General features: G+C 43.4%; 1 protein-coding gene and 1 long non-coding RNA gene across 4 annotated transcripts in view; both read right to left on the bottom strand.

Annotated features, from left to right (window-relative positions):
* The window catches only part of SLC24A2 (solute carrier family 24 member 2), a 276,734-nt gene that overhangs the window by 124,051 nt on the left and 131,190 nt on the right, over nucleotides 1–21,493 (bottom strand). The gene's annotated exons all lie outside the window — the stretch shown is intronic.
* On the bottom strand, nucleotides 7,549–14,049 carry LOC120862343. Its single transcript, XR_005720767.1, has 3 exons — nucleotides 14,039–14,049; nucleotides 7,720–7,726; nucleotides 7,549–7,680 (listed from the first exon to the last, which is right to left on the bottom strand). It is a non-coding gene; the product is annotated as an uncharacterized LOC120862343 (long non-coding RNA).

Below are 21,493 nucleotides of genomic sequence, written 5' to 3'. Positions count from 1 at the left end.
ACCACCCTCTTCTCCTTTGGCCTGCAATCTTGCCCCGCATCAGAGTTCTTTCCAGTGAGTCAGTTGTTCACATCAGGTGGCCAAAGTATTAGAGCTTCAACCTCAGCTTCAGCTTCAGTCCTTCCAATGAATAATCAGGGATGATTTCCTTTAGGATTGACTGGTTTGATCTCTTTGCTGTCCAAGGGACTCTCAAGAGTCTTCTCCAGAACCACAATTTGAAAGCATCAGTTCTTCGGTGCTCAGCCTTTTTGTTCAAATTCTCACATCCGTACACTGGATCCATACATCCACTGAAAAGACCATAGATTCGACTATATGAACCTTTGCCAGCAAAGTGATGTCTTCACTTTTTAACAGTCTGTGTAGGTTTCTCAAAGCCTTCCTAAAGGGTACCCTCCTCTAAGTGAGTGAAATTGCTCAGTCATGTCCGACTCTTTGCGACATCATGGACTATAGTCTACCAGGTTCCTCTGTCCATGGGATTTTCCAGGCAAGAGTACTGGAGTGGGATCCCATTTCCTTCTCCAGGGGATCTTTCCACCCCAGGGATCGAACCCTGGTCTCCTGCATTGTAGGCAGATGCTTTACTGTCTGAGCCACCAGGGAATTCCTCCTCTAAATCAGCTGTCAATTCAGAACAGTGTAAATCTGCAGTAATCACTCAATTTCTAGGTCTTCTGCCCACACTGTCATATTTGCAGGGAAGAGTCATGACAGTGTCTGAAGAGCACGGGATCTGGAAGCAGACTGGAGTCTGAACCCCAACTTTGTGAACACGTGGCAATGTAACTGTTCTATACCTTGGTCCTCATTGGAAAAAAGGAACACTATGTTCTATCTCAAAAGCCATTTTGAGGATTAAAGGAGATAATTCATGTAGAAGGCCTTGGCACAGAGGAAGTACTCAATAAATGTTAGCTCTTGTTAGCAGATTCTTTGGCAACAGATTCAAGAGCTGAAAATGTAAGAAACCAGAGATGCAATACCTTCCAAAGACCAAAAATAATGGTACTAATTGGGTCCCAGGAGTCTACTCTGATGGTAAAGAGAATGGATGCTGAAATAATCTAGTCTACTGGTTAAGACAACAGAGCTTAAAACAGATTTCTTCAGGGATCCAACCCAAAGAAAATTTAAGAATTGGTTCATGTGAAGACAAAGAACAACCTGATGAATGATCATAGCCAATATTTCTAGAGGCCTCTGGCTGACCATAAGCTAGAACTGCAGCTGTGGACCAGCCCTGATAATCTGCCTTTCCCCTTATTCTCCCATCCCATGGGAGGCAGTTGGATGTGATGATTAGGGAGCAGCCTCCGGCTACAAAAGGAAGCAGAGAGCAAAGCTAACTGGCCAAATGGGAACTAAAGCCATGATGTTGGCCTCATTAAAAAGAGTCAGCAATGTCCTTGAGTAGACCAGTTTTTCACAGACAGCCAAGCCATCTGCAAAGAAAACAAAGTCTGGTACACACAGGCGGAAACGCAAACACACAAGCACAAATAAAAACACAAAAGCAAACAACAAACAGGATTTACAACTAAAACAGGCATTAATTCACAGATATTTTTACACATCGGCTTCTATTTTTTTTTTTCTGGTGCCAACATCAATAGCCTTCTATAAAGTCAGTTCTGTGGACAGGGTTGAAAGACTTCTGAAGGGGAGAACTATATACTCTAACTTCGATGTGAAGAGACCTCATAGAGTGGTCAACTTGCATTGATGGAACATCAACCTGCTTCAAAGACAAATAATGTGCTACCTTCTAAAATATGAAAACTAAAAATGAAGTAGCCCTTCAGAAACAAGCTCAGAGGTGGACCTAACAGTCACAGGCAGCACAGATCTGAAGCTCTGATGACCTCATTTGCTTTTACAATATGGTGTGACATGACCTGCCCCGTCTGCTTCTGCTCCAGCCACTCTTTCCACCTTTTATGCACCATCTTAGTATCTGCCAGGAAAAATTCAACGAGTCTGACGAGCCAACTCACAGCTTTGCCTCACCTTCACCGTTGCACTTGGTGACCTCGAAACTGGTGATAAACTTAGCCCATCTCAGAATGCCTCCTGTTCATCTCCCAATCTTGGTTACGACAGCTAAGTTGTGAATCTGCTTCCCTGAGGTTAAAGGCCTTTCACTCTCAGGGCCCAGCCTCAGATAATAAATGGGCCAAGTGCAAACAAGATCTGTCATGGAAATGCCCCTCCACAGCCTGAAGAAGTGGGCACATGCTCTTCTGAGCACTGTAGCACATTGATGTTCTCCTAGGATACTCGATCGCATGCCACCTTGGTTATGATCAGAGAAGTAAGACTGTCTTCTCTCCTCTTCTAGTTTATAATCCTCTTGAGAATGCAGACTCATTCATATGCATGTCTTTTTCCATGCCTAACACGTGCTAGGTGCTCAAGAAATATGCTGAATGAACACAACGACAAGCTCGCACTCATCATGAAGAAATATCTCTGCCAGAGGGGATTAGTGTCCTCATCCTTTGTCAACACTGATGAATATTCTTCATTATGAAAGCATCATTCACAGCTGAAAAGTTAATCTAAAGTCATTCCAGTAGCCATGCTGTGATGAGCTTACTTATCAGTCAAAATTCAGTAGACTGTAGAGCCTGGAGTCGAGTTTGGAGTTTTATCCCAAGTTCCAAATTGAACTCTGTGATTCCTCCATCATCACTTCATACTGGGGGCCTAGTCCAGTGCCTGGCATGTAGTAGATGTGCAAAGTATGTTTGCAGAAAAAAAACACACCCCAGACTAACACCCAGTGCTCTGTCCAGGTTATATCTGTACTGGCATCCTCTATGTCTTATGCCCAGTCTCATATGCTGGCCCTCAGAGCTGCTGCCTCAGGGTCAAGGTCTTATGTGATTGATTCCACCTCTAGGCCAGTCTATACACCTGATTTTTATTTTATTTATTTATTTTTTTTTTTCTTTGATAATCTAAGGGATTTATTTATTTATTTATTTTAATTAATTTATTTATTTTTAATTTTTACTTTACAATTCTGTATTGGTTTTGGCATAGATTGACATGAATCCACCACAGGTGTACATGCGTTCCCTGATTTTTAAAAGCAGCTTTCCTCATAGCTCAGTTGGTAAAGAATCTGCCTGCAATCAAATCTGCCTGGTTTGATTCCTGGATCAGGAAGATCTGCTGGAGAAGGGATAGGCTACCCACTCCAATATTCTTGAGCTTCCCCTTGTGGCTCAGTGGATAAAGAATCTGCCTGCAATGCGGGAGACCTGGGTTCAATCCCTGGGTTGGGATGATCCCCTGGAGAAGGGAGAGGCTACCCACTCCAGTATTCTGGCCTGGAGAATTCCATGGACTGTCTAGTCACGGGGTTGCAAAGAGTTGGACACAACTGAAGCATCATTTGTTTGTAATTCATCCATGTTAAGTGCACAGTTCGATGAGTTTTGGCCAATGTTAACATCGTGGACCACCAGCATACTCACGGAACAGAACACTTCCATCATCTTGAAAGCTCCTTCATGCCCCTCTGCAGTCAATCCCGTTTCCAACCCCCAGTCCCAAGCAACCACTGATCTGCTTTCAGTTATTACAGTTTTGCCTCTTCTAGACGTTCATATAAATGGAATTACACAGAATATAGTCTTTTGCATCTGGCTCCTTCACATGTTCCTGAGAGTCATCCATCCTGCCGCATGCATCCACAAGCACATGCTTGTCTTCATTCTTGCCTGGGCCTTTGGCTTTGGTGCATTCCTGACACTTGGCCTGGCTGCCTTGCCCTGCAGACCTGTGTGCTTCCAGCAAAGTGAGGCTTCCTAAGTCGTGTGTTCTTCTGAGTGACACATTACTGTTTCCAACCACCTGGAGAATCAGCCCTTCTCCTCACTTGGTTAATAGCCCCTCTTTACTGACCACTCACTGCCTTGGTGAGGAACCCAGAAGCTATCTTCCATCTTCCCTCTCACTTAGGTTTATTACCTGTGAATTTCATTCCAGGTAAAGAAAGGAGGCATTGCAAAATATGATGTTTAATACTGTCCATAAAAATAATCTCTGACAGGTCTGAGAACCTCACGCCAGCTGTATGTAATTCTTTAAGAACAACTTGAAGGCAGAGATTCTTCCTCTTTCAGTGATGAATATCCTCTGTACCTGCCCTCACCATCCTCAAGCCAGCTCATCACCTCAATTTCATGATTTCATGGCTGTTTAGCTGCTTTGCTCAGCTCAGATGTGTTCTCTTTGGTCACCTTAACAACTTGTGCAGACTCATGTCCATCATTCTCCATCACTGGGGAGTTTTTCTTGTGCTTTCTTAGAAGGCATTTATGTAACTGGAATTCATATAACTGCAGAGATTTATAAATCTGTAGTGAAGAAAACCCTTCACTAATTAATGCACTTCGCTAGCCACAACATCGAATGAGAATTATGACCAAATGCATCTCCCAGATAACTGAATCCCGTATCATTTCTGATGGAAACCTTTTTAAGAAACACTCATTACATCCTTCTTTGCTTGGGAAACAGAGTATACTAGATACAATTTAATTTTTTCTTAATTTAGCGCTTCATGTCTGGAACATATTTAAAAATATTTTGTGTACTTCTAGAGATGGATCAGAAGACATCTTCTTCTCTTTCTATCAGCTTCTGCATCCTTAGAACATTGTTGGTCTGCTTCTGGTGGTCTCACTGTCTTCCAATTTTCTGCCTGAGTCTACACAGACAGTATGCAAGATTATTAAAGACCCTGGGTAACTAAGAACATTAAATCATTAACTCATTTTCTACATGTCGCTACAGTGAGGTATATGGACTTCATGAGGAATTTTTCTCCTCTGAAGTGATGGATATCTCTTTTATATAGTTCTGAATTTGAGGTTGTGTTACAGATGTGGGAGGCCCTGGGGTTTTAATTTCAAGATGAATGTACTACTTTGGCATTGCTGCTGTTATTCAGGCGCTAAGTCCCATCTAACTCTTTGTGACCCCATGCACTACAGCACTCCAGATTCCCTGTCCTTCACTATCTCCCAGAGTTCACTCAAACTCATGTCCATGGCGTCAGTGATGCCACCCAACTATCTCCAACTTCTGTCGCCCCCTTCCCCTGTTGCCTGCAAACTTTCCTAGCACCTGAAAATTATTTTTCTTTTGTTTTGTTACTTGTTTTATCTAAAACAAGCTAATATGAATCACAGGTTAGAACTAAGTTACAGACCACAAGCTATGAAGATCTATAAGAAGAGTGGCTGGTGGCAAATGAGTCTCAAGTCCCCTGGCAATTACAGTTGGTGGGTGGGAGTTTGCCTGGAGAACTGAGATGAGGACAGTTTTGAGTTCCTATCTGGCTGGGCTCACTGGGAAAGGCTGCTGAGATTGACTAGTGATGTCTTCTGTGCACACAGGAGGAGGACACAGAGGCTTGAAAACTGTATGTTTAACTTTCCAATCTGAAGGTGCCACAGTTGATTGTGAAAGAGAATCACGGGAGGTCACATGTTCTAACTGCCCCTGCAGAGCCTGAGTCACTTTCTCCTGGCTGGACTTCTGAAACTTGGTTTGCAATTATGACAAGTGGGCCCTTTCAGAACTGTTTGTGCAAATCGCAGACTGTCAGCTTCAATGCTGTGAACCAGATTGTGTTTCTCTCTGAAACCAGGGAATGGATCATTGCCATAGACAGAACTTCCATTTAAGTCAAACTGCTATGTAAGATACCACAATGAACAGAATACAAAGTTTCTGCAGTTGCCAAGACTACAACCAACATAAAAGAAAATGAGAGTAGAAATACTAAATACACCTTAGAAAATCCGGATTGTTCTGTGTGGTTGTGCACTAAGTCGCTTCAGTCGCGTCCAACTCTGTGTGACCCTATGGACTGTAGCCCTCCAGATTCCCCTGTTCATGGAGTTCTCCAGGCAAGAACACTGGAGTGGGTTGCCATTTCCTCCTCCAGGGGATCTTCCCCACCCAGAGATCGAACCTGTGACTCATGTCTGCTGCGTTGGAAGTCTGGTTCTTTATCACTAGTGCCACCTGGGAAGCCCTGTGTGGTTAATTCTGTCGAATTTTTATCAATCTGATTTTCTCCCCTAGTTTTGGTTAGCATGACCTATGTTATTTTGGCCTTCAGAAACTCTAGAATGATATTCCCTTGTTTGAGGCCAATCTAAGAATCTTTAGTGTTTCACTTTCCATTTTAAGTCTCTCCTTTTTCATTCATTCACCTCTCATTACTGCAGGATTCCACACACTTTCTCTGAAATCCTCATGGGTTCATCCACCGTCAGTCTCTTTCCCAGAGTCTCACTTTTCCTATTTGGAAGATTCCTGCTTTTTATTCCCACCTTCAGAGCCCAGGCTCCCCCAGCTCCCATGTTCCTTGTTCTTATCTCTCTACATATTCTTTCCAGCTCCGCTGCCCCTTAAGAAATATTGCATGCACCTGGGGTCTCTCTACACCTCCTACTACTTTCTCCTCCCATTTCTTTGCAGTTGCGGTAGCTGAAATACCCCAATTTGGTTTTTGTCATCTGCTCCCTCACCTTAAATTCCTTTTTTTTCTTTTTTAAGTATGGAAGATTATAATCGTACAATATTGAGTAGTATAGAACAAAATACAATTGCTGGAGGACAACTGCTCTACAATATTGTGTTGGCTTCTGCCATACCTCAACACAGTGCAGTCACAGGTATACACATGTCCCCTCCCTCCTGAGGCGCCCTCCCATCTGTCACCCCAAACCACCCCTCTAGGCTGTCACAGAATGCTGGGTTGAGCTCCCTGGTTTTGCACGGCAAATTCTCACTTGCTATCTATCTTACATGTTTGCGAGGGCAGCAGTGGAGATGCAGACGTAGGAAACAGACCCGTGGACACAGTGGGGGAAGGAGAGAGTGGGACACATTGGGAGAATAGCATGGAAACATATATATTACCCTTAAATTCTTTGGGGTCCAGTCCAGTGGGATCTCTCATCCACCATGCAAAGCCCAATCCCTTCCTCGGTTCCACCATACACCTCCTCGGGGGTCTTACCCCCACCAATGTGTGGGGGCCTCTTTCTGTCCCAGACTTCCTTTCACCAGGGTGACTCTCGCTCCAGCCCTCCTGAAAATCCTGGGATCTGCCTTCTGTGTGTTACACTTTGTTGGCTGGTGGCTCTGGGTTTCCTACTTTGCATTGGCAGAGTAGCTCTCCACTTGTAGCTTCTAGAAGTCACCTCTTTCAACCCCAGGCTATAGTGTCAAGTCAACCTCAGAAGGACCTAGAAACAACTGTACATATTTAGGAGAGGGGCCTCATTTGTCATAGTTGCAGGTCTAGTTTCAGAAATCCAGCCTGGAGAAAGTGGCCCAAGCTGTGCAGGAGCAGTTCGAACTTGTGGCTTCCTGCGATCCCTTAAAAAAAAATTTTTTTTTTTAATTTAATTGAAGGCTAATTGCTGCCATACATCAACATAAATCAGTCATGGGCATACATATGTCCCCTCCCTCTTGAACCTCCCTCCCACCTCCCACCCCATCCCACCCCTCTAGGTCACAGAGCACCGGTTTGAGCCCCCTGAATCATCTAGCAAATTCCCACTGGCTATCTGTTTTACGTACGGTAGTGGATATGTTTCTATGCTGCTCTCTCCATTCGTCCCACCCTCTCCTTCCCCACTGTGTCTACAAGTCTGTTCTCCATGTCTGCGTCTCTACTGCTGCCCTGCAAACAGGTTCATCAGTACCATCTTTCTAGATTTCCTATATATGCATTAATATACGATTTTTGTTTTTTTCTTTCTGACTTACTTCACGCTGTATAATAACCAACTGGCACCTTCAGATTGGAAAGTTAAACATATGGTTTTCAAGCCTCTGTGCTCTCCTCCAATTCCCACAGAAGACATCACAAGTCAATCTCAGCAGCCTCTGCCAGTGACCTCAGCCAGATAGGAACTCAAAATTGTTCTCAGCTCAGCTCTTCAGACAGTCTCCAATGTTCTTCTAAGGAGGGAAGAGCCAGTTTACATTCAAAACATAACAGACAAACTGCTATGACCTAGACAGTCAGAGGGGACCTCACGTGCCATGCTTTTGGTGGAGACATGCTTTTGGTGGAGACAGCCAGGCATTCTGTATCCTTCACCGTTTTTACTCCCCAGACCTACTGTAGTCTTATGCCTTATCTTCTACGCTCATTGATGCCGCCACATGCATTCCTGTCCTGCATGGTCTTCGTGTGGTCCACTCTGTCTCGGCTTATGCTGTTGCCTCCCCGCCTGTTCGCCACATGCCCAAATCCCGCTTTCTCCAGGTTCAGCCCCAATGCTATCTTTCCACAATATCCTCTCTGATGAAAAAAAAAAAAACTCTCCTAGATGTCCCATTGCATGACGATTGGTCTCCTTCTCAGTCTGAAACCTCCATGAGTTCTAGCTGTTGTGAGAATTAGTTGTGTCCTGCTCTTGAGGGCATTAGTCATAGTGTCTCCCAAACAATGTGCTGTGGCCGCTGGGTTGATCCCACCTCAGCTATGGACTGAATTTTAGAGGACTAAAATTACCCCTGCTTTTGCCCAAGCGGCCATCTGGCCAGGCCAGGTCCCAGGTGCTGAAGCACATTCACTCGGGTTTATGGCTCTGAAAAGCAGAGAAGACTGCTGGGAAATAGGGCTGTGTGCATATCTGTGCTCGTTCACAAACATGACTCCTTACCTCTAACAGTCATCCGATGCATAAGGTAGTGGCCTAGCAGCTGGGTCTTTGGAAGATGACCAGAACTCATCCTAACACAACAGCTAACATTGATGGTGATTATACGCTGGGTGCCAAGCTCACAGTTCTATGAGGCGGCACTATTATTATTCCTAATTTACAGACGGGTAAACTGAGGCTTGGAGAAGTTAACAGGCTATGCTAAATATTCCGTTTGCCCCTCCACATCCAGTCTTCACCCTGCCCAGTGCATGCGCAGGCCAAGTTTTCAGGCCTGCAGGAGCTGGCTCCTCCTCTTGGGCTTCCCGTTGGACGCCAGTCCTGGGAGGTGGGAGCAGGAGATCAGCAGTTTGAGGAGAGAGAGGTCATAATGTGTATTTTCCTAGCTCCCTCCCTGCCTGGCTGTCCATTGCCAGTGGCTGTAGTTCTCTCCCCAAGTTACAGTGTGGCCTGCCAGGCACCATTTCCTATAACCACAGGTATCAGAGGGCTCCCATAACCCTATGTCCTTTGCACTTGCAGGCAAGAGACGGACCCAGGTACTACAGGGACCTTTTTTGGCTTTCCTAAATCCCATTGTTATGAGTTGACTTGTATCCCCCGTTGACTAACACCCAGTACCTTAGAATGTGACCTTATTTGGAAATAAGGTTATTGCAGATGTAATGAGTTGATAAGGGGTAGGGGAATTCTAATGTAATATGACTGGTGTTCTTATAAGAAGACCTCCATGTGAAGACAGACACGGGGAGAATGAAGGCAGAGATTAGAGATAGGCAGCTGCAAGTGAAACGATGCTAAAGATGGCTGGCCAGGACTGGAAGAGAGGGAGAGGCAAGGGTGGAGTCCCCAGGTTTCGGATCAGAGCTCTGCCAACACCCTGACTTCAGATTTCCAGCCTCTAGAACTGTGGGACGAGAGATTTCTGTTTTTTGAAATCATTTAGTTTGTGCTACTTTGTTACGGTGGCTCTAAGAAACTAATCCAACTCCTTGTACTTTGAAAACAGTCCTGGACTACATTCTGTTTAATTACTGATTTTGAATGTGCTATATGTTTTCTGCTGGGTCCCTGACTTTCCTCAGGGGAAAAAGCTAGGAACTGGATCTAGGGTTCTGACAGCAAAGCACAAGTGCTTACCTCTAGAATAATACTAATAGCAACATGGGTTAAACTTAGGCAGTGCTTTTATTAACTTCCGTAATGCCACTTGGCCTGAACATGGTGTTGCAGATTGTGCTTTTAGTGTTAATGGCATGCCTGATTTTTCGTTATGAGCCCAGCTGGGCCTGTGTTAAATGGCAGAGCAGTGATGAAGAGTAAGCTCTTGAGGAAGCTGATTTTCTGAAGAGGCACAAATACACTCAGAATGGAACAAATGGAAACCAGGGTCCCTGGGGGTCAGGATTTTCAAATATGTCACAAACTGCTCATGAACACCATCAAAGCCTAAAACTATAGGACCCTTGCTTCATTTTTAAGGTGAACAGGCAGGGAATTGTGAGGGGACCAAGTCCTTTTTAAATGCAAATAGGCTGGCTACTGGGCAAGCTGCAATTCTTCTGGATGAAAGAGAACTAAAAAGCAAAGAGATGAAAGGTATATAGACCTGAACGTCTTCCTTTGTCCCAGAGGATCCCCTGATTGTTCTATTCCCTGGATCATCTGGAGCCTCTATCTTTACATCCCCGGGTTCCTGCCTCAGGGAAGCAGGTGGAGGAAGCTGCTGTCTAAGTAATTACTGCTCTACCATTTCTTCTTAAGTATGTCACTATTTTTAGTAGAAGTGACTCATTCATATAAGTAGGTACACCGGTGGTGGTGGGAAGTTCTTAGTGATGACTTAACCCTTAACGTCTCAGTATATTTGTATTTATTCTTACACCTTATCCCTTCTCTTGATGATAATCACAGGTGAGTTTTGATTCAGGGCACCAATAAAAACACCTACCACTGCCGGCCCCCCCCCCCCCGCCCCCACCCACCAAACTTTGGAATAATCTAAAGTGTTCTCCTCACAGATACCTAAGAAATGGAAAAGTTCTTAAAAATCTCTAAAGCTAGGAGTGAGGGCAAGAAAGGGGAGATGGCTCCAAGTCTTCCAGAGAAGAGGTGGCAGGTGAGGGAGAGGCCAGGAAGTGGGTGGAAAGATTGAAACACTGTGACTTCAGAGTGCCTCTCGCTTTACTAGGGGAGCAGCCAAAGTCCTATGTTAGGAACTGGAAGATTTCGAAGCCTTGGGGCAAAAGCAATTCATTCTGGAAAGGCAGTTTCCTGATTCTTCTCGCAAAAGGAAAGCCTATACTAGAACTTCCAGCACAACCACTACCCCCACCAAGCTTGCAAACCTTTAGCACTGGGCACTTTACACACCTACTCTCCTGTAGTCCTCAGGATACTTATAAGACAGCTAGTGTTACTATCCCATTTTCTAGATAACTAAGCTGAGGCTTAGAAAGGTTTTGCATTTTTCTCAAGTTAACACACTAATAAATGGTAAAGTCAAATTAGGGACTCAGGTCTGGCTGAACTCAGACATGTGGTAGTTCTGGCCCACTGGGGTGCTGCCTGAGGCTATCAGCTAGTGATCCTGCTTAAAAGATAGGTTTTGAATATTTTGACAGAACTTCTCATCTGGGGATGAATTGTCCTCCCCTGTCATAAGACAGTCTACCTGTGTGATTCTGTGGGTTTGCTGGATAAGAGAAACAGGGTAAACATCTTGCCATTAGGAGTTCTTTGGTTTAAATAATCTTTTTTTTTTAATAATTCCTTTTCATCCAATACAACAATGTTGTTTGCTTATATTTATGTATTTTCATATCCAAGTCTATGGTATATTTATTATTTAACTGACATTAATTATGAAACTCACAAGTTCTCACCACACTGCCTCTGTATAGCCTTTCTGTGTGTGTGCTCAGCTGTATTCTGCTCTTTGCAATCCCATGGACTGTAGCCCATCATACTTCTCTGTCCATGGAATTTTCTAGGCAAGAATACTGGAGTAGGTTGCCATTTCCTATTGCAGGGGATCTTCCCAACCCAGTGATCGAACCAACGTCTCTTGCATCTCCTGCTTTGGCAGGCAGATTCTTTACCACTGCGCTACCTGGGAAGCCCCTATAGTAGAGAATGAATCCCCAAATATCATGGCCATTTCTGTAAAAAATACTGGATAACATACCCGACACAATATCAAGGCAGGATCTTGCTTTATTATCCCTTGGATGTTTGAAGAAGAGTGAGCAATCATGGTAAAATCATGTCCCGGGATCTTGCTTTTAAATACAAGAATAAAAAAAATTAATACTATGTCACATCAAGTCAGCTCAGTATCTCTTGTTTCAGAGGGCCCTTGTGGGGCATTTCTAGTATTGTCCCACAGGATGTCATCATGAAAGATTAAGGACATTTCTTAATTCTCTTGTTAAGAGCCTTATGTAGGGGTCTGTCTCCTGTGCCTTCATCCATATCTTTCTTGAGCACATTTATATTTATAACTCCAAGAAGTCACTGGGTTGAGGAAGTTCAAATAAAGGGCATGACAAGAGTCATCAACCCTTTCATTTTTTCTGAAACTTTAATCATGAGATAGCATTTGAATATTCCCTAGGACAATCCTTGACTTCAAAACAGGCAAAGTGAAAAACCAGGGACTCTCTGTAAATTCATTGTTACCTCCAGTGATAGAGACCTCTTTCTGCTTATCATTCATATGAAGCCTAACAGCATATCTGAGTGTGCATGACCAACATATGTCATTTTATCAAAATACCATAGAGAGTTTTTCACCTGTTCCATCCGGACGATTTACTCAGGATTCCCTAAATAAACCTTGCACATTCCTCCTTGGTGCTTATACAACCATCATTCTCCTTCTGGAAAATCCTTCTTTCTTTTTGTGCACCTGAGCCCCACTCATTTTCCACAGTATTGTTCAAGCTCCATGTCCTTCCCTGCTACCCCAAGTCAAGACCTTTCAATGTCAAGATCCAAGCTCTCCAATAGAAATATAAAGCCACACTTGCAACTGTGAATCTTCTAGCAGCCACATTAAAAAAGTAGCAAGAACAGGCATATACTTAAAAGTACTGTATTAATTCCTGGAAATATGCTTAGGATAGATTTCAGGTACTCTGATCACATTAAAAAATAATAACTATGTAAGGAGATAATATGTTACTTAGTTTAACTGTAGTAGCCATTCACAGCGTGTGTGTACATGCAGCGTCGTAGGTCGCACACCATAGACTCAGTTGCATCCGACAATTTGCAGCCCCACTGATTATAACCTGCCAGGCTCCTCTGTCCATGGGATTTTACATCAGATACATTATCTTATATATATTAACTATGTATGACTTTAATCAAAATATGTGCTCAGTCACTTTAGTCATGTCCAACTCTTTGAGACCCTGTGGACTGCAGCCTGCCAGGCTCCTCAGTCCATGGGATTCATCAGGCAAGAACACTGGAGTGGGTTGCCATGCCCTGCTCCAGGGGATCTTCCTGACCCAGGGATCGAACCCGTGTCTCCAGCATTGCAGGCAGATACTTTACTGCTGAGCCACTGGGAAAGACAGTCAAACCACATATAAATTTAAAAAGATAATTCACAAAAGAAGCCTCGCTAAAGTGTACTATCATCAAAGATTTTATTGTGAGTCCCTTCTGTACTTCATTTATTACCTAGTTCATTAAAGAATATAAGCAGAAAAAAAAAAAGATAATTCACAAAAGAAAGTAAAAAGAAATAATTAGTTATAATAATTTATTTTACTTAACCCAATATATCCATATGAGTATAATCTCAACATGTAATCAATATAAAAATTAGCCAGGAGGTAAGAGATATTTACATTTTTTGTACAAAGTCTTTGAAAACCAAAGTATATTTTATTCTCACAGCACATCTCGATTGGATTTGCCACCTTTCAAGGGCTCAGGAGAGACCTGAACCGGTCTTGTGCAGCAGGAGGCTGTATGATTCTTAAGGACACAGAAGGAGCCATGCTGGTTGTTTAAAGTTTTCACTCTGAGCTCGAGTCACACCTCTGTCTGCTCTGCTCAGTCTGCCATGATCATGGTGCCCTGTGTTGCTAACTCTCGTATGTACACATCCCTCAACTAACCTACTGGCCCTTGGGCAGAGACCAAGGCTCACACTTCGATTCTCCCATGGACCACACTGAGCCACCTGTAGTCCCTGAACCTGGAGACTTACTCCCTATTGCCTCATCTCCATATGGGCTGTCACTCCTGCCAGGAATATTCCTTCCTCCTCTCCTTTAAAAAGTAACACCATTTTCAAAGAGCACCCGGTCCACAGCCACTTCTCCATTTGACTTAATGCTTATTTTCTGAACATCTTTTATCAGGATTTATGCTGCACTCTCATAGTTAACTTGCTCATTGATCTCATCTACTGCCCTATGAGTTGTGTTGTATGGGTGTGTGGATTCTGGGTCCTACTGGTTTTGGATTACTAATAATCAAGTGTGTGTACTAAGTCACTTCAGTTGTGTCTGACTCTGTGACCCTATGGACTATAGCCCACCAGGCTCCTCTGTCGATAGGATTCTCTAGGCAAGAATACTGGAGTGGTTTGCCACGCCCTCCTCCAGGGGATCTTCCTGACCTAGGGATTGAACCTGTGTCCCCTGCACTGCAGGTGGTTTCTTTACTGCTGAGCCACTGGGGAAGCTCCATACCTGTAAAATGAATGCAAGCACAGTACATAGTATATGCTAAACAAAATATTAATTCATCTTCCTAATTTTGAAAGAAAACTGGTTTCTAACATAAGATATACTCTGCATTTATTATCTGCAAAGCAGGTAAATGGTTAAGTGTTCAATACATTGATCCATTCCCTGGATCGGGACAGGGAAAAGTGGAATCGAACATTAACCAAGCACTTTTTTACTTATTTCTGCCATCTCATGACAACCCTGTAAGGGAAGTATCATTACCCTAATTTCACAGGTGAGAAAACAGAGGCTCAGAGAGGGCAAGAGACTTCTCTGAGACCACACAGCTCCAGAGTGCCCAAAGAGGAAAGTGTATCTCTGAGGCTGATCTTTGCGCTAGTGTCCCAGTTACAACAAAGTTCCAGAGCAGTAGCCTTCTGATGGCTTCAAACAAACCTGAGCTCAGGTGGCCTCCTTTCAAAGATAATGGAAGACAGCACAATGCGCAGGCAGGCGTCTCTTCCATCTCTATTTCCCCACCAGGATAATCTGCTCCTCTCCCCACCCCGTTGAACATAAAGGATAGTGACAGAAGATGCTTCCTGACTTGGCAGCAGAATAGACTCTTGGGGACACAGGAATGGATCAGAACAGTAGGAAAAGCCCTGGGTCTACATCCCACAAGCTGTCAGAGGGCAGGGGTCAACTCCAGCTTCTGAGTGTGAGAAACAGCTCTACTGTGCCCATCGTGCTTTCCAACAAGGCTCTCATTTTCTCTCTCATTAAGCATTTCTGCCACCCTCTGGACTGGAGTCTGCTGAAACCTCACCCAATTGCACTGATTAAACTGTATGCCCTTATGCTTGGCACTGTGGTTGGTGCTGTCATGGGCAACCCCAGGGCTGCTGAGGTCTCCTGCAAGACACTGAAGTCTCTAGCAACAATCCCCGGTGGTGAACAGAGCACCGGTGTGCAGGTCTGAATCTGCAGGCAAGAACGATTTTCCCTCCAATCTCCCATCTCTTTCTAAGCAGCTGGACAGCTGGAAGCAAGAGATGGGCAGGGCTGCTCTTGGAAGCTGTTGCTGCCCTGAGCACTGACGGGCTGTGACCCCACAGTGGGATGGATGCGTGCTGTGTAACGTGTGTGTGCGCTCAGCCGCTCAGTTGACTCTGTGCGACCCTATGGACTGTATCCCGCCAGGCTCCTCTGTCCACGGGATTCACCAGGCAAGAATACTGGAGTGGGTGGCCGTTCCCTTCTCCAGGGGATCTTCCCGACCCAGGGATTGAACTTGCATCTCTTGTATCTCCTGTGTTGGCAGGCAGAGTCTTTACCACTATCCCCACCTGGGAAGTCCCAGGGGGATGGGTGGATTTCCTCAACAAGTTTCTCTGCAGACTTAATGTCTGAATTCACATCCCACATAGATTAGCACTCTTGGGTAAACCTTGGGTTTGAGTTTAAATTTTGGTTTGTTTTATGAAAGTTATGTATCTATCCATGTATAAGGAGACTCAAATACAGAAATCAGAATAAAAACATTAAATTAGAGACAATCATTTGCTTTGTTTCACAGGATACTGGATGCATGGTTTCTTTAAATGTTGTTTCCTTTGATGCACACAGAATGGGGGGTAGTTTACAGATAATTTTTTAAGGGAAAAAATATGATAATAAATCATAGCTGCCATTTACTGAGTGGTCTCTATGAGACAGACTGTGATAAACACTTTATGTGTAGTATCTCAATTACTGTTCACAGTAATTCTTTGGAGAAATCCAAAGTTCAAAGAAGTTCAAGGCAAGGGGGCGAACCTTGGTGTAGTGGGTTGAATTATGTCCTCCCACCTCCAACAAAAGGCATCCTCAAGTCCTAGTCCCTGGTACCTGTGAACGTGACCTTATTTGGGATGGGGTCTTTGCAGATGTACTCAGGTTAAGGTGAAGTCATACTGGCTTAAGGTAGGCCCTAAATCCAAAGACTGATGTTCTCATAAGTAAAGATATTTGGACCCAGAGGACCACATGCATGCACGCACACACACACACATAGAAGGTGGCCATATGATGACAATGGTAGAGACTGAAGTAATGTGACTGCTAGGTAAGGGACATCACGAATTGCCAACAAACACCAGAAATTAGAGGCAAGAACAAGTCCCTAGAATCTTCAGAGGGAGTATGGTCCTGCCAATGCCTTGATCTCAGACTCCTGGCCTCTAGAACTGTTAGAGAATACATTTTGGTTGTTTCAAGCCACCCAGTTTGTGGTACTTTGCTATGACAGCCCTAGGAAACTAGCACACTTGGGATGAAACCTCAGCTTTCTGATTCTGCAGATACGCAGTCCTCTTCCCAAGAACGTCAAGGCTGCTTGGAGTGTGGTCAGTGACATCATCGGTCCTCACTTTATCTACATCAGATTGCCTGCTCTGGAGGAAAGCCTGTGAGAGGTATCAGGCAGGAGAAAGATAAAACCTATCAGAGTGAGTTTCCAAAACATGGCCCTGGGGAAAGGGGGTTGAAGTGGTGCAAGGACAGATGGAGAGGAGACTGTCCAGAGGGATGCTACTGTCCAAGAAGAAATGTAGATGGCTTGGCAGTGGGGATGAGAAGAGACTGATGACTTTGGGAGGTGCTGGGTGGGCAGGCTTGTGGAAGTGCCAACATGCTGGATTTCGGGCAAGTCTGAGAGAGTGTTAGCTGGGAAGCCCAGGTTTTTGGCATGAGTAACTGGGTGGCTGGTGGTTCCATAGAGACAAGAAGAGAACAGTTCACTGTGAGCGATCTAACTTGACTGATGCAAATTGAAATGGACTGGTTGTAGAGTTCTCTAAGGGCATCAGGCAAAAGTATGAACATGGGAATGGCAACGTACTAGCTATGAGATATTGAATAAATCATTTAACCTCATTAGGCTACTATTTCCTCATCTGTAAAAATGTGAGGATAATGATATGAGTTAATATATGTAAAATGCAATGGAAAGCACATGATGAATGGTTCACTTTGATAAAACATTTTATAACTAATAGAATGCTTTCTTCTTAGAATGCTTCAGTGACACACTCTTATTATTTCCAAATGAGGTACAGGGACCTGTTTTTCAACTCCTCAACTAAATGGGAGAAAAATGTGAGTTAATTCAGGTGGTATAGAGTGGTTAAGGACCAGTGCAAGCACCCTCTAATGTCATAAGAAAATAAAAATTATTTCTAGGTCTATTAGTCCATGCAACTACAAAATATCCATCATTTTTACTGCAGAGATTGAAAAATTTTTCATTAAAAAGGGAATGTAAATGAATCAAAGTCAAGCAGTGCAGAGAGCATATATTTATTTCCAACGATTCATGGGAACAGCATGTACCAGTAATAAAACAGCACTTTCTCTTCCTTAAAAGATTTTTTCCACTCTAAAGTGCTACTAAAACCATTAAGTTTTGTTCAATGCAGGACATCTTGTCCTTTTCCCTGAGGTTATATTACTTGGTGCCTTTCATGATTTCAGACAGTAAACTGCTCCCTAAGTGGGACTCTGTTCTTTGTCCAGAACATTTTATCTATTATAAAGCACAGTGTGTCCACCATGACAGGTGCTATTTATGTGCACACTTGCAGATCTACACAAACAATCCACTCTTCTCTTAAAATATCTGAAATAAAACACTCAGTACAAATTAATAAAGATCAGGCACTTTTGTATTTGTATAACTGGACTCTGCTCTTCCAGCTGAGTTACTGATAAATCTAGATGCCTCTACCAGAGAGACATAACTTGATTTCTCTGCTATTTAAAAACATAACCTAAATGAATTATCATATAAAAAGACAAAATAACATCTCGAGAATCATAATGAAAGGAAGAAGCTGCTAAAATAATAAGGACAGAAATCTTGCCAAAGCCATTCCTTCTCTAATCTGATTATTTCCCTTAGGTGTCTCGAGATAAAAATGTTCAGAAGTGAACCTGCTGTGAGTTACTGTCTCTACTCCCCTACCCAGGCCCATTCTTTCCCCTTCATTCCCTTCCTGGGTTAATGATTCCAGCATCTAGCCAGAGGCCTGGAGCTGCACTGGGCCTCCGCACTCCCTGTCCAGGTCTGACTGGTCCCCACATCCTGGAGATACCCTCCTGATCACTGGTTCACCTCTTTCCTTCTCTCCATCCCCGAGTCTGCCCCCTGGGCCAAGTGTTTCTAGACTTCTGTAACAGCCACAATAAGGGTGTTCTTGCTTTTCATTTTGGAGCTCTTCACCCTCCACTGTGGTCTGAGGAGCTTTCTAAATTGCCTTCTCTCTCTTCTTGGGTGAAGCCTTCCTGTGGACAAACAGACCAGAGTGTCAGCTCCTTGGAAGGGCCTGGAAAGACTGCCAGAATGAGCTCTTCTGCCCGTGGAGCCTCCTATCAGGCTTTTCTCAGCCTAGCCAGCATCAGCTGTTTCACGCTGCCTATGCTCTACGAGCCACATCATGCAGTTCTCTCTGCCTGGACATGTTCCTCTCCACCTTGTGACCCTGGACAACTATCCTTAACCCCACTGCTACTTCTGACAGTGCCTCCTCCAGGAAGCCTCCAGGGACCTTTCCTCTCACCCACTGCCACCTCAGTGCCCTTGAGGTACTCTGACCCCTATTCTATTCTTGCACACTCCCCACTGTATTTATATTCTATTTAAGACTGTTTAATGTGGACCATTTTTAAAAAGTATTTATTGACCTTGTTACACTATTGGTTCTGTTTTACATTTTGTTATTTGGCCGCAAGGCACATAGGAATCTTAATTTCCCCAGCTAGGGATCAAACTTGCAACCCTTGGATTGGAAGGAGAAGTCTTAAACACTGGACTGCCAGGGAAGTCCCTCCCACTGTATTTATACTGTTTTAATTGACACGTCTGTCTTCCTGGCCACAATGGCAGCTCCCTGGATGTGGAGAGAGCCCCTGGTACATCTTCGCCTGCCATGCACCATCCCCGACCCCCGACCCAGCCTCGGTCTGCAGTGCAGTGCCTGGATATATATATACCCATCAACTACCAAAGTGATTTATGATCCCAGTTGCTCGCTGCAGGCATCCTATTGGGATGGCTTTTCAGTATCATCTCCTACCACTCCACAGCCTCCCAGCCTATTTTATTTTTCAATCTTATCAGACTCTTAACTTCATTTGATAGTCAAGGAGAGCGAGGCTCAGAGCATGTAAGTCATTTCTTATGTCACACTGCTAGTAAGTAAGAGTCAGGATTTGACCCCAGAGCTGTGTGAGATTATTCAGCCCAGATGCTTCAGTGTGACCCTTGACTACTTTACTGGGCTATACACGGTAGATCAGGAGATGCTTCTTTAAAACACTGAACATTTCATATCTCTATGTTTGTGCTCATTCTTTGCCTTCTTCCTAAAAGGTGCTTCTCTCCTCTACCTGTGAGAGTCCTACTCCCCCTTTAAGGTCTAGTTCAAATGCCACTGACTTTAATAAACATTTATTGTTCTTGCCAGTTAGAAATAATGGTTCCCTTCCTGTGCAACCCATGGTATCTTCACACACACATGCATACACACACACACACACACACACACACACGCATGCCTGCACATACCCAGTCCGATACCTTCTCTTTCATGGCCTCAGTTATTTTCAAATTCCTATAAAGATTATTTCTGCAAAACCTTATCCTTCATTAAGCTAGAGTGCCTTTAGTGTAGGGACCAAATCTTTTCCATCTTTGTATGGCCTCAGCCTCAATACAATTCAGTACACATAAAAAGAGGCTTAGTAAATTTTGGCTGAATGAATAAATGAATGAGTGTCATATTTTATTGGTCTATCTCTAAGATTGTGGGGCTTTCTAAACATCCTTATCCTGGTAACCTGAAAATAAATATCCTATCTTATTTGGCTCAATTGTATTATTACATCTCGATTCATGGGGTCACAAAGAGTTGGACACGACTGAGCGACTGAACTGAACTGATACAGTATTATTTCTCTTCATAGTGTGAGAAAAGGGATAGAATAGGAAGGTGAAGGCATTTTAATATGACAATATCCTGTAGAGTTTATTCCCATTTTATGGATGGGAAAATTGAGGCACAGAGAGATTATGTCATTTATCCAAGAACTCACAGCTAGTAAGCACAGCCAGAATGTGCTCCCAGATCTGCCAGCCTCTAGAGCACATCCAGGCCCATAAAAGTGTGTTGAGGGGAGGGCAGAAGGGGCAGACGTTGCCCAGACCCTTGCATGTCTCAGGATGAGAGTAACTGTTCTGTGTGCCTCTTAAGTCGTCTTTCACTGCCCAGGTCACAAGGTGGTAGAGCATAGCCTGCTTTATCTGCAGAGAACAAATTTTATGGTGTTCTAAGGCACATTTCTGATATCCCTGATGAAAACTGTTTATCTACACATCAGCATAGAAACCTCAAGCTAATTAGCCCAAAGCAGTCAGAGTAGAATGCGGTTAATTCTGCAAGCATTAGAAGCTGTTGGGATTGACATATATACACCAGTACGTATAAAACATATTACTAATGAGAACCTACTATATAGCTCAGGGAACTCTACTCAGTGCTCTGTGATGACCTAAACGGGAAGGAAATACAAAAAAGAGGGGATATATGCATACATATACCCGATACACTTTGCTGTACACCAGAAACTAACACAACATTATAAAGCAACTATGCTCCAATAAAAATTAATAAAAAAGAAAAAAGTTGTTTACTGTTTCATGAGAGTTTTGATGATAAAGAGAAACTTTGACTTTTGTTTTAAGAAGTTTTCCTAAGCAATAGCATTTACTAATTACTGTACTCAGTAATTATTTGTTGAATGCATAAATAAGTGAAAATAGCATTTAAAAATTAGATTCTTTAAATAACCTGGACTTTATACACTCTAATATTAGCAATGATCCTCTCTGGGTAGTAAAATCATAGGTAATTTTTGTTTGATTATCTGTATTTTCCATTTTTTCCCCCCACATTGTAGGCTCTTTTTCCACATGCATATCTTACATAGTGGAAAACATTTTTGAAAAGAACTTTTCATTAGAAATTAGGTTAGAAAGATAAAGAC

This window comes from Oryx dammah, unplaced genomic scaffold (genome assembly GCF_014754425.2).
Source record: "Oryx dammah isolate SB20612 unplaced genomic scaffold, SCBI_Odam_1.1 HiC_scaffold_1, whole genome shotgun sequence".
NCBI lineage: Eukaryota > Metazoa > Chordata > Mammalia > Artiodactyla > Bovidae > Oryx > Oryx dammah.
This window is presented reverse-complemented; position numbering and strand designations above follow the sequence as displayed.